The sequence below is a fragment of the Podarcis erhardii genome (genome assembly GCF_964252035.2).
Source record: "Podarcis erhardii genome assembly, chromosome: 6".
Taxonomy (NCBI): domain Eukaryota; kingdom Metazoa; phylum Chordata; class Lepidosauria; order Squamata; family Lacertidae; genus Podarcis; species Podarcis erhardii.
The window spans coordinates 3,031,353-3,045,264 of NC_138510.1; the positions used below are offsets into that span (position 1 = coordinate 3,031,353).

The window sequence follows — 13,912 nt, forward strand, 5'->3', positions numbered from 1 at the left end:
TGGCAACTGCCTGGCCTTCCTTACGTAGATGGCGGTAAGCATCCATGCACAACAGCAGCAGGGTGCTTGTAAAAACCTGTGCTGAGATTTGTCAGGAAATGACAGGTCAGTGAATGCATGGCAGGGAGATGTGTATCCAATTCCTCAACTAAACCCATCTCCACCTCCACCCTGCTTTGCTCATGCCACCTCCTTCCCTTGTCCTTTCTCAAGACCTCACTTCCCATCAGCAGCTTTGCCTCCAATGCCTTTTCCTATCTCTATGTCTTTCCCCAACGTTGGTGCTCTTGCTGTCTGTTCATCAGGCTGCTTTACCTTTACTCCCTTTCTCCTTTAAGACCCAGGTTTTTGGGGGAGGAATTTCCTCTTAGGTCACACCAAGCAGGGCTCTCTGTTGTTTTGCAGATGAGTAATTTGGTGGATTGGACTTTGAATTCTTGCCTCGGCAGTAGTTTTTATGTCTCCGAGTGACATTGTAGGGGGTCACTTTGCTGGGGGGTCCGCACAGGAACCACAAAGACAAGTGGCCACAGAGAAAGGTTGGTTAATTTAAAAAACAGAAGTGTCAGTAGGACAGTTGATGGAATGACTTACCGCTTCTGCAGTGGCAGCTGAAATGTGTTCCCCCACTTTTGGGAGACGTGCCAGTACCCCTGCTCTGCCAGTATTTTATGAAGGATTACTTGATAAATAACGCTTTGTCTCCCTTGGCTGTTTGTCCTCCTTCCTCTGAATGTATGTGGTTGCTAGTTCTCATGGTCCTCCTCCCACCCATGGCTATTATTTTCTTGAACCACCTTAGCCTCATTTGACCCACTTATCCACTGCAACTAGACTCTCCCTAATCCCAGCGCCACCACCCAGAGGCAGCTTCTCCAGTCTTTTCTCGACACATGTCCTCTAAGACCCACGCTCTCAACCCTCACCCCCCCCAACCCTTTCTCTTTCAGTCCAGCACAATGATTCTTTTGGGTCCTAGATGTGGAAACAAGGTCACACACACCTTGAGAGGTTTAGGGGCAGTGTGGCAGGCAATGTTTAACTTTCTTGGGATGAGAGAACACCACATATGTATTAATCGCTGTAATGCATTTTATTTACAAATGTATTTGCAGAACACAGTATGGGTTTAGTGACCACTACAGCAGGTGGCAAAAGTGCTGCCTCTGCTTCATATTCCCAAAGCAATATTGTGGACAACTGCACTCTGGTTCCTTCTACTTCAGCTAAACTTATATCTTGTAATTGTCTGTCTCCCCTTTTTCCATGCATGTATGGCCTTGCAGGAAACTCATTCCCCCAAGCCAATTGCTCACTTTTAAGTTGTTGATAAGGTCTAAAACTTTGTCTCTTGTTACTGCTGTTTGCCTTAGTTCTTATATCTACTGCTATGAGAACAGATGCAAATAATTCATTCAGCTGCAATCTCCTTTTCCTTCTTTAGCACACCTTTGCCATCTAAAGCTCCAGTTGCCTCACTAGCTAATGTTCTGTTTGAATATATTTAAAGATTTTTTTGGTACGGTAGTTGGTCTTCATGTTTTTAGCAATGTGCTCCTTGACTACTTTTATTTTCATCTCTTGAATTTATTTAATCAAAGCTTGTGTTCCTGCTCGTTCTCATTGGAACAAGACTTCCGTTTTCTGAAGTGAACGTTCATAAGAATGGAAGAATGTAAGAAGAGCCTGTTGGATCAGGCCAGTGGCCCACCTAGTCTAGCATCCTGTTCTCACAGTGACCAACCAGATTTCAATGGGAAGCCCAAAAGCAAGACCTAAGCACAATAGCACTCTTCTCATTTTTGCCCTGCCCTGGCCACAGTGATCCATGCGACGGTCACCTCCAGGCTTGACTACTGTAATTTGCTCTACGCGGGGCTGCCCTTGAAGCTGTCCCACAAACTCCAGCGGGTGCAGAATGCTGCAGCGAGGCTCCTCACGGGGTCCCTGCCATGGGAGCATATTCACCCAGTGCTTTACCAGCTGCACTGGCTCCCGGTGGAGTACAGGGTCAGATTTAAGGTGCTGGTTTTGACCTTTAAAGCCCTTCACGGCCTAGGACCCTCGTACCTACAGGGCCACCTCTCCCAGTATGCCCCACGGAGAGCCTCAAAGTCCATAAATAGCAACACCCTAGTGGTCCCGGGCCCTAAGGAAGTTAGATTAGCTTCAACCAGAGCCAGGGCCTTTTCAACACTGGCTCCAGCTTGGTGGAACGCTTTGTCTCATGAGACCAGGGCCCTGCAGAATCTGATTTCTTTCCGCAGGGTCTGTAAGACAGAGTTGTTCCGCCTTGGAGCCAATTTGATTCCCTCCCCCTCTTTCTTTTTTCTTTATCCTTTCTCCTCCTGTGATGAGGCTGCATTTTAATATTTTAATGTTTCAATATTTTAATGTTGTATTTTAATCTTGTTTTTAAGTTGTATTCATTCAACTTGTTTTTATTAGTGCTTGTTAGCTGCCCTGAGCCTGGCCTTGGCTGGGGAGGGCGGGGTATAAATAAAAATTATTATTATTATTATTCCCAACAACTGGTATTTAGAGGCATACTGTCACTGATAGTAGAGGCAAAACATAGCCATTGTGTCTAGTAGCCCTTTTAATATCCTCCAATTGCTTCCTTGACTCTGATCAGCATCCTGTTATTTTTTTTGCTTGTTTGCTGCTTACATACAAAAATGGCTTCTAAGTAGTTTACAAGTATAAAATCAATTATAAATCCATACATCATTAAGACACACAATAAAACAATTCCCTCAAAGCATTAAAAACACCCATAATTAAGATATACATTAAATAAGCCAGTTAAAAAGAATGCAGCTGAACAACAATTAAAACAATTTGTTCAGGAAGTTCAGGTTCAGGGGAATGCTTGCCTCAGCCGGTGTATCTTCAACAGCTGATAGAATGCCAATATGGATGGGGCCTTTTGAATTTCTGCGCCATCAGTGAAAAAGTTTGTCCAAAACACCAGTACCATTAGAGAAAAAGCTCTTGGCTCTAAGTGGTACTTTTCCTTATTTATGCTATATAGTCCTTACTATGGTAATCTTACTATCTGTGGTTTAAAGCATTCCCAAGCATTCTGGGGAGATTTAACCCTATACACTTTCCCCTTCAACATCCTTTTAACCAGCTCCTTCATTTTGGGGAAATTTCCTCTTTGGACTTTCTTGGCAATTGTCCAGTTATATGTTGGTTTGAATATATGTTGAATTGGATAGCACCGTGCTCACTGTTCCAAATCTAAAACAAATTCCTTCCAGTAGCACCTTAAAGACCAACTAAGTCAGTTCTTGGTATGAGCTTTCGTGTGCATGCACACTTCTTCAGATACACACGAAAGCTCATACCAAGAACTGACTTAGTTGGTCTTTAAGGTGCTACTGGAAGGAATTTGTTTTGTTTTGACTATGGCAGACCAACACGGCTACCTATCTGTAACTGTTCCAAATCTGTTCAACAACAGTTGTATCCCACCTTAGGTCCTGGATGCCACTTAAGTTCATGCTTGGTGCCCCTCTGGTCAGTTCCAGAGGGGCACCAAGCATGAACTTAACATGGAACTGCATGTTAAGAGTTCACCTCCATTAACATTTGCTTCCAGCACAATCCAAAACAGGTTTGCATCTCTCCTCATGTCTCTGGCATCTGGATACATTCAGCAACCAAACTGGTTTTCCTGCTGGTTCAAAGGGCTCGTCCATGCTTTGCTTGTCCCCTGCCTAGAAAGCAGGGGTCCAAGAGGTTTTCAGTTTGCCTTGTTGCTTTCCACCCAATTGACATTTGCTTTGATTCAGCAGTAAAAAGTGGATTTTCCCAGGGGAAATTGGCGGGACAAGCACAGCCCAAACATTGGGAGGCATGGAAACCAAATGACAACTTTACAGTTTAATGTAGATTTTGAATTCCACTTCAAACTGCTCCAATTTCAAATTTCTTTACAAAGAAGGGGCTTCATCCCTCTGACTGGAGGCAAGCTGCAAGTCCTATTGAATAATATTAAAGTAATTTATTTGAAACAAATAGTGTTGAGTTTAGGCCAGGAGAGGCCAGGGGTCATGCCCTTAGCTTAGGCATTCAAATACCTATGCAGTTATCGGCAGCCTTAAGCAAACAACTACTGCACATCTTAACATGTCATATCAGAGAAACACTTTCAACACACATGTGGCAAAAGGTCTGGTCCCATGGAACACAATTCATCTGGAAGCTCTAGCTGAAATAATGAGAAACAATGAGAGCTGTCATTCTCCGCTTTGCGTGGTGGATTGTGTCCCCTTGTTGAGCAAAGCCATTTGGATTTCCTGCCGCTGGCACCAAACTGCCTTGGGCTGGCCTATGAACTTGCTCCCAAGTACAGTGGTACCTCGGGTTACAGACGCTTCAGGTTACAGACTCCGCTAACCCAGAAATAGTACCTCGGGTTAAGAACTTTGCTTCAGGATGAGAACAGAAATCGTGCTCCGGTTAAGAACTGACCTCCAGAACGAATTAAGTTCTTAACCCGAGGTACCGCTGTAAGCAAGAACTTGAAGGTGGGTAGTCCTCCGAAAAGTGCCACGGACCGGTGTGTGTCTGAGCGAGCGCCCCTTGTGAAATTACCTGCTGGGAGCGCCCCTCTTCCTTGCAGGGCACATCCCGCCCTGCCCTTCCTGCAGGATGCCTCGTACCTGCCTTCCATCATCCTTCCCGGCAAGGAGTCCAGGCCGCTCTTTAGAAAATGGACGGGCTCCTCTCCCTCCCTCCCTCCCTCCTCCTCTTCTCCTCGTGCGTTTCCCCCCGTTTCTTTCTCTCCACCCTCCGGCGGCACAACACAGCGTCTCCCTCTGGCTTTCGCCTCCTTGCGCGCACGGTGTGTGCGCCTATGTGTCTCCGACAGGGCGTGCGCCGCCTCCTCCGCCTCCTGGTCTCCCCCCCCCCCTCCCGGGATGCGTGTAGGAGGCTCAGGCTGCCTGTGTCCCCCCTCCCCCAGCCCTCTCTTCCCCGTCTCTCTCTCTCTCTCTCTCTCGCTCCCCCCTCCCCCCGATCCGGGAGTGACGCGCTCCGCAGTGCCAGCCCTCCTCTCTCCTCTCCGCTCCCCTCCCGGCGGGGCGCTCCTCCTCGGGCAGCAGCTGGCTGTCAGCCTTCCCCGGAGCGCCCCCTTCTCTCTCGGCCAGGGCTGGCGCAGGCCGGCGGCGGGCCCCAGGCGCCGCAGCGGCCCCGCAGCAGGTAGGCGATGGCTGGGGCCGGGCAGGAGACGGGCCGCCCCGGCCACAGGGAACAGGAGGAGAGAGAGAGAGAGGGCCGTGCGTCCCCGGACGCGCCGCGCTCCGTGCGCCCTGCTACGAGCAAAAGCAGCGGGTCTTGGCGGGGGGGGGGGCAACTTGTGGGTCTTGGGGCCAGCCAACCATTCCCCCACCCCGGGAGGGGGTGGTGGTCGAGTTGAACCCAGGCTAGCCTGGCACTGGGGGCGCGCAGAGAGAGGAAGGCGTGCGTACCCAAGGAGGAGCGTCCGGAAAGCCCTGGCGACCCCGGGGTGTGCGCCGGCGAATTGGGCGTGCGGGTGGAAGACCCCCGAGAGGTGGCCGCTAGAGGAGGGATGGGGGGCGGCGGCGGCGGGGCTGCCCTCGCCGCGCTCGCTCTCTTGTTTCACTTTCCGGCAGCCAAAGCGCTTTACACTCCCGGGCGCCTTTTTCCAGGGGGCGGCCACGCGTGGGGGTGGGGAGGGGGCGTGTGGGCACGGAAGGGGCGGAGGCAAGTTTATTGGAGGGGAGCGCCGAGCAGCCTGCGACTGGAGGGGCGCGTCCTTGATCGGAGGGGGTGCGCTTTTGTTTGCTTGCCACTATAGGAATTCCTCGGGATCCTCGGATGGGGGAGTGGAGGAAGAAAAGCCGCGGCTGCGGGGTGGGGACGCGGAGAGAGGAGCGCGCTCAAGGAACGGGGAGGGGGGGGGTGTCCGTTTGGAGTTAGCCAACGGGCCGCATACACTCTGCGCTTGGAATGCACGGGGTGGGGGGGAGAATCCGTGGGGGGGGGGTCCAACGGCAAGAGGTGGAAGAAGAGTGTTCAGCGATGCCTGGCAGGGCGAGGGGGAGGGATGGGAGGCGCGTGGAGGCGGAAGGGGACAGGGGGCGTGTGAATGCCGGACTGAACTCGTGGAGGAGCAGCCGCGCGCCCGGCGATTGTTGACAGGTTGCTCGGGCTCTGTGTGTACACGGAGGAGGGCAGGGGAGGAGGAGGACCTGGTGGTGGGCGGCTGCTCCGTGTACTACGGGTAGATACAATGGAGGACGGCCTGGGGCCCGTCTCCAGGAAGGAAGTTGCCAGGACTTTACTGGGTGGGAGTGAGGGGTGTGTGTGCATGTGTGGATGCACACCCGGGAACTTATCCGACGAGTGTTACAACAGTTGCTGGAGAGTTCCTTTGGCAGACGCACTCCTGTGACCTGGCCCACTGGAACGTGGGCAGCTGCGAAGTGAATGAGTTTGTAGTAGTAACACCGCATTTCTCCTTCTTGTGCGCGCAAGAGCAGGGCGCTGGATTTGCGCGCGCGCGTGTGAAAAGTAGCTACAAAGTGCTGCGTGTCGGGTAGGGCTCGCCTGACAGTTTGCTGGCGTTTTGGCCGGGGTGAGGGGAGCGGGGGGGGGGGTGGCCTCGCGCGGAATCTGCGCGCAGCCAGCAGGGGAGCCAGACGCGGCGCTCGGAGCTGTGAGGCTGGTAATGCGTGGATCGGGGCCGGCGGGCCGGGGTCCCGTTGGCTCGAAGGAGGAGGGGCGGAATCTCGCCGTTTTTGAAAACTCCCTCGTGCGTTCTGATTCCAGACTGGCCCCCACGACTCCTCTACCTACCGACCCTCCTTCCCAGACAGCTACCCGAACCGAACCGCCTCGGCCTCGTCTTCCCCTCTTCAGCACCTAGAGACAACCCCCCCCCCCTCCGAGCGGCCTCTCATTAGCGTCTCTAATGAGCCCGATGCCTGGAGAAAGGTTAAGGTTAGCGCGTCCTTCCCTTCTCCTCCTTTCGCTTCCCTCGCCAGCATCTTCCCCTCCCCGGAAGAGCACAAAAGCGCAGAAAGAAGAAAGTGGGGAGAGGCGGCGGCGAAGGCAGATCAATGGGGAGCTCCAGACCCATCAATTCGCCCAGGGAGCTGCTTCTCCTTCTCTCCAGCATCGATTTTCCCTTTCCCACCCTAGGCGCAGGGAGAGACACCCCCCTTCCCTTCCCTAGCCTTCCCTCCATCATCTCCTTTCCACCTGGAGAGTAGGAGGGGCGGGGGTCTCTCTCTCTCTCTCTCTCTCTCTCTCTCTCTCTCTCTCTCTCTCTCTCTCTCTCTGCCATGGCGCTCCTCCTCCTCCAGCTCTTCCTCCCCTTTTGGGTGGGGGTGGATGGATTGGACTGGAAATAGATTTCTCCCCGGAGGTAAAGCTGGGCTTTATGGGTCAATCCCTGCTTCAGGCAGCAACCTCCGGGCACCAGCTCGTTGCAAACACTCCGTCAAGATTTGCCTGCCTGAGCTTGGGGGGGGGGAGCTTGGGGGGGGGAGAGAAGGGTTGGTGCAGAAAAGGAAGGCGAAAAGTCCCCAGGAATGAGTGTATCTGTGGGTAAGGTGAAGGCTCTTCAAAAGCAAGCCTTGATGCTGTGTTGCGAAGAGTACTTTTCTTAATGGGAAATATTTCTGGCTCTGTTTTTGCAAACCCTTTCTCAGGTCTGCTATTTACTTCCTGTGTTTTTTCTCCCCAGCTGGGTGGAGGAACAATGGAACAGGCGTCACATGCTAATAGTTTCTTGGCAGTAATGTCACTTCCCTTAATATTTGGTGGAACAGACAGTGAACTGTTGGCAGAGTATAGGTTGGGCAAAGGGGAGAGTTTGGACTTGGGATGGGAGGAAACACTTCCATTAAGGTAGGGTAGGTGGTAACTGTCAAATGCCTATTTTCCTCTTCTGCTTTAAATGAATCTTGGTAGGTTTCATTGGATCCTTTCCTCTGTAATATTGAATCCAGTGCCTATTTGAGTTCAACAAGTCCCTCATCTACAGTGCAAATACTGTTCATCACTCAGATAGTCACCAGCAAAGTGTGCAAAGTTTTCCCTAGCAAAGTGTGCAAAGTTTTCTAATTCACTTGTTTACTCCAGAACATGTCATTTCAAGTTAGAAGACTTTTTTTTTTAGTGCCCACATTGAGATTTCATATTCTTTGCCAGGGCCGAAACTAAGTGTTATTTCACCTGGGTCAAAGATGCAGTTTGGCACCCCCCCCCCATGCACATTTGTGTACACACACTGCCTCAATTGCGCCCCTTATGGGGTTCAGCTGGGGCAAAAAAAAAATCAGTGAGGCCCCCCAAGGCTACAACTCTCATTGTGCTCCCATTTTTCTGTTGAGACTGATACTGTTAAGCCCATGGCAGAGCAGGAACTTGAGCCTTGGCTAGTCCTAGACCTAGATGGATATTCATGGCACCTGGGTGTGTAACTCTGAGGATTTTATTGATAGCCTCACAATTTTTTAGACCTCTCCCAAATACTCACTTGATTATTCCCTCTCGAGAACCAAGTTTGTACAGGAAGACATATAAAGAGGTATTTTGAGTCGCTTCCTACTACTGTATCTGTGGGATTTCCTTCCCCATGTGGCATGTCAAAACATGAGCCACTTTGGGTTGTATTGTGCCATCTTTTTGTTTAATACTGAAAAGTGTGGATAATTTGCCTGCTTTTCAACCATTTTTAAATGTTTTGATCTGTCCTGAGCTTGAGGGGTGTGACCAGGTTAGCAATTCAAATAAAATGAATCCATATTTCTTGGCTCTAATGGACTTTGGACCTGGGTGTCAGTTCTCTCCTGCTGAAGGCTAAGCAAAGCCTTCGAGCTTCAGTAAGGGCAGTTTTGAAAGCCTGTCTGACAGCAGTTTCCCCTGGCATGGCTTGGAGCCCTGTTCCCTCCCCCCCCCCCCAACAGTGTTCCCTTTAAATATGCCTGGAGGCAGAAATTTGGAAACCTTTTTTCTGTAGAGTTTGCTCCTTTTTTGCTTCCAGCAGTGACATATGGAATACTTTTCATGTTTAAATATCTGTCTCTTTCTGATCAGGAAAAGGACAGGAATTGAGGGTGATAGGGAATCTAGCAAATATCGAGTATGCCCATATGAAATCTATATATTTGGATTCCTGTGTATACTTACCCAGGAGGAAGTCTCATTGAACTTAATAGGAATTACTTCTGAGTAGACATTTATAGAATTGCCCTGTAAGTACAATTTGGAAATAAGTTGAATTGCAATGAATATGTCTTTTTCTCAAGTAAAAGTGTTTAGGATCAAGAGGTGTTAGTCAAATTTCTTTATAATGTTTTTAAGTAATTAATGAACCGTTAATGTTAAGCTGATTACAACAATTACCTCTGTCTCAATGTAGGTGGTATTTTGAGCATATTATTCAATGAAAGTGATTATTCCTTTACAATAAATAAAAGGCATATCATGTATTGTTTTCAAAATCCCTTTAATGCATGGCTTGGGTGTTCCCCCCAAAAGAGACTATCAGCACTGAACATTCTTTCAGGGCTGACAGCTCTGATTAAAATACATCTGCAGCTAATGTATTATAATTGATTAATCAAGTAATGCTTCCAGCTCCATTTCTTATATTTTAATGTCTTAGCTGGTACAGTGTTCCTGAGCAGATTCTCTTCTGTTACACCCAAGAGGGGTACAGTTTCATGCAATGGATAATGATGAGAGTAGGGCTTGCTGTGAAGAGCAGCACACATTAGCCAACCTGTCAGAAAGGCTTTTGCTGCATGTGATTTGTATAGTGTAAAAGCAGGTAGCATTCTTTGTCCTTTTGTGTGGTCTTTGGGTATGGCCACTGGGCTTCATTGGTGATACCATCGGGCTTCTAGGCTTCCAGGTGCAATATCGGCTGGCTGGTGTAACAGCCCCCAGCGCTTGGAGTCAAAAGAATTTCCCTTTCTATCGAATGCACTTTTCTGTGGACTGAAGTAGTTATGCCATGGTTAAATGTGGCTCAGTATCTTCTAGACATGCTCACAAGACTGTGTTTAATGCTTGATAACTTGGAGAAGTGGTTGTTGTTACTGCTTAGATGAAATATTCCTTGTGGCTGCTCACTGTCCCTCTGTTTAGTGCTACCTTGTGCTGTTCTGTCCTTGTTAATTTGTTTTTTAAAGTAACAACAATAAAATGAGTACCTTACAGAAGAGGTTGGACTATATTATCACAACATTATTGACTCACATCCCACCCCTCATCTCTCATGTGGTTTTAGAATAGTTTTCTAAATAATCAGATCTTACGCATGGCTGCTGATTCACCAATTTTCATAGTTTCCCCATCCCCTTTTCTTAAAAAATTGGACCGCTGTCAGGGGCACGAGTAACTTAGTTTTGAAGTTTTCAACACTATGTGTTGCTTTGGCCTATATTTAGGGAAAGTGACTAATACGTTTTATAAATGAAATGGATACACAAGAGAGCTGAGTAGCGTAATGGTTAAGAGACTCAGCTGTGGACCAGGGCATTCCTGGTTCAAATATTGCCTCTGACACAAAGTTCCTAAGTCTGAGCAGCCTTTTCCTTACTTGGACCAGTGCAATGGAGGGGAGGGTTAAATCTTCCTTCCGCATGGAAATCTCATCACATCTGCTATTATTATTATTAATTTTAAAAACCAGTAAGTGACACAGTTACAGCACAAACTTATGCACGTACACTCAGAATTAATTCCCATTAGGTACAGTGGGGCTCACTCCGAAGGGGAGGTGGGTACAGGATTACAGCCTTAGTTTCGCATCCAGTTTGGACCTCACAGTGTCAACCCACTATCTGTAATACACAAATGATACCCGCTCACCTCAGAGATGAACTAAACATTGCTGGATAATGCATGTGAGTGGCTTTGGAAACTGGAAAACACCATATAAATGCTCAGTATCATCATCATTTAATAAAACCCACTTCCCAACATTCCGGGGTGACCAAGAAACAGAACTCAGGGATACTCAGAGGTCCTGTTTGGCCACAAGGCCATTTCCCCCAAACCACATCCACCTGACCAACACTGGGTGGCATCAGCTGATGGGCCGGGAGTAGGGTGCAGTCCTGCTGGGTCTTACTTCACCAGCTCTTTTCCTGTGGGAAACATGCTAGTGAAGTAGACCTAGCAGGATCGAACCTTCCTCTCATCAGCTGGTGAGTGGAGGTTTCAATCCTGCTGGAAGCTGCTTCACCCACCCTGTGGGGGTCAACCTTGACAGGTGGTTGGGACTGCTTACCTGCCAGTCACCTGATGTCATAATGTCAGATGATTGACAGGTGGGTAGCCCCACCCACCTGTCAGTGTTGGCTCATGGGGTATGGGGGCCGTTCTCCACCCCGGTTGAAGAGGTGAGGCTGTCCAGTGAAAGGGCAGAATTGCTTCCCAAAGGCTGTGGTGCAGGCTTATTCCCCTTCTCAAGTACACTCCTTATTTATAAATTTTATATCATCCTGCCCTTCACCATGGATGATGATGATGATAATAATAATAATAATAATAATAATAATAATAATAATAATAATAAATATTTATATCCCGCCCTCCCCAGCCGAAGCCAGGCTCAGAGCGGCTAACAACACTAAAACAGTGCAACAAGGTGATATCAAGGTGGAGCACACAACTATGCAAATTCATATTTTTTTTAAAACCCCACATAGGTCACAGGTAACACTGATGCACTCGTTTTGCTAGTTACACTCTGGATAGAGGAATGGCTGCTGTTCATTCCTGTGGGGGGAAATAAAAGCACAGCCTCTCTGCTGTACTGGGGCCAGATTCTCCCCACACCTGCTTTTGACAACAGGGAGCCTTGGAGAGGGAGCAGACACCTCTCCTTTCTTTTTCCTTTTCTGAAGGCATGTTGGTTCTCCCACCAAGCCCCAGGGGTCAGCGGCAAGAAGTGGGAGAGGGAGCACCGTCCCTGGGCTGGGGGGATTCCTCTCCTGCCCCTCTGGACTCAGAGGCCATGTTTGAAGGAGAGTGGGGGCAGCAGGAGCAGGTCTTGAAGAACAAGGTCCCTCGGCCCATGCCAGTGTCCTTTCCATCTCCAATGCATGGACACAGCCTGACACACTTGGTGGGCCTTTTGCTGGCTGCAACCACAGCAAACTGTTCCAGTGGGGGTGGGGGTGGGGAATGACACTCAGGCTCTCTGTGCATAAAGGGCAATATATATCCTGCAAAGCAAAGGGATATGTATTTAAAAACATGACCACGCTTCTCTTGAAAAGCATCTCTCCCCGCAGACCCCTCCCACCTCTCCCACTCAAAGGAAGCATTTTGCATCTCTGATCTTGTTCAGAGCAAAAAAACTCGAAATCCCACAGAGCGTGTCAAAGCTCTTGGCTGTACCGAAAGCAGCTCTTTGGATCTTTGCGCGACTACTTTTCGAGTGGAGGTGCAGCAGTGCGGAGAAAGTCTGAGCCCAGCTTCACTGGTGCTGCCACCCTCGCCAGTCCTGCTGACCTGTGTGGGTGTAGAGGACTCTGACAGACCTCCACTAATGGCACGCCTCTTTCACCTGGCAGTCTATAGTTTGGGAGGACTATTGCGTTGATGGCAAAACGGGCAATAAATGGGTTGTTTGCATCCAAAAAGAGAGCAGAGTGTTGTGAGGAATATTGGGGTGTGAAGGAGGAGGTGGGCAGGGTGTTCCTGAGTTTGGGATCACACATAACATAAGCCCAGTCCAGGAAAATTGACCCTGGCTGTAAAAGAACCAGGTTATTGATAGCACTCGCTTCTTACGTTTACCAGGGAGGGTTACATGGTGAGCTCTGGAACAAAATTGTGTCACGGAAGGTGGTTTCTGTGGGGTGTCTGTATTCCAGAGAAAAATGGAAGAGGTTCCAATTGGAGGCTAGAAAAAAAGAAAAAGTAGAATGGAAGGCTTTCCTCTGTGGTCCTTCTCACTGCCAGTATCCCCTCCCCTCCCTGTTTTTTTGTGTCATCAGGGAAGCTGGAAGACTTAACAGATGTTTACAAAGCTCTTTTCCATGCTGAGGGGCCGGGGTGGTGGCTGGGTGTCACAGAAATGCAATGCGTCGCTAGACGGGTGCCTTTTTTCTTTTATCCAGGTGGGACATGATGGGGCTATCAGTCTAGTGTGAATAGTAGAGCAGGTGGAAGGTGTGCATGCACCTGTCTTTGGACTCCACTCCTTTCTCTGGGTGTTGCCTTATGAACGTACCTGCCAGGGGTTTGGTTGCTCTTTCGGTAAAGGAACTGAGTCAATATTCCGTGACCCTAATCGGTGGAACTTTACTGCAGGGTGCTCCTGTGAGCTGGAAGTGTTGGGCGGGGGAATGGGGTGGGGAGGGAGCGAAAGGAGAGGGGAGGGTGAGGAAGGTTAGGCCAGGAGAGGCCAGGCAAGAGATTGTGCTGGCTGATTAGGGCAGCTGCTGTGCTGTCGCTTTCACCGGTGTCACCCCTGGCATGGCATGGTTAGTTGCTGAGGAGCCCAGCCCGGAGAGGGACCGTGGTAATGGATTTGTGCTCTTTTTTGTAATGAAAGTTTCATTTTTAGTTTGTTTACAAGAAAGAAGAGATTAGCAGAGAGAAAGCTCCTGAGAACTCAGGGAGGAAAGGAAAAGAGCTCTCAGGCTGAAAGTAAGTGGAGGGGGTGCTGGTTGGATCGAGTGGAATTTGTGACTGGGGCAGCTAGGTAGAATGGACTGATGCACATGACAGAAAGCAACCACCTCCCCCAACCTCCCCCACAAAACACCTCTCCTGGCCTCATGTTGTGGAAAACCAGATGGAATGTGTTCTTGTGAAGGAGCCCAAAACATTGGATGCTTGGGTCACCCCGTAGTTTCAAGGGTCACAATGACTTTGTGCAAAAGAAGAGTGGAACATGGTGCACTGG

At 49.3% G+C, this 13,912-nt stretch overlaps 1 protein-coding gene across 6 annotated transcripts in view; it reads left to right on the plus strand.

The window, feature by feature from the left end:
- Positions 1-13,912, plus strand: part of NOL4L (nucleolar protein 4 like) — a gene marked incomplete at its 5' end in the record, with an annotated part of 145,986 nt that overhangs the window by 83,299 nt on the left and 48,775 nt on the right. Inside the window, one exon of one of the 6 annotated variants that reach the window (XM_081867684.1) lies at positions 5,059-5,211. The exons of 3 other annotated variants lie outside the window; for them this stretch is intronic. Of the gene's footprint in view, positions 1-5,058; positions 5,212-6,082; positions 6,175-6,750; positions 6,976-13,912 lie in introns of those variants that run through there. 2 more of the 6 variants (XM_081867683.1, XM_081867682.1) reach the window with 2 other exon arrangements.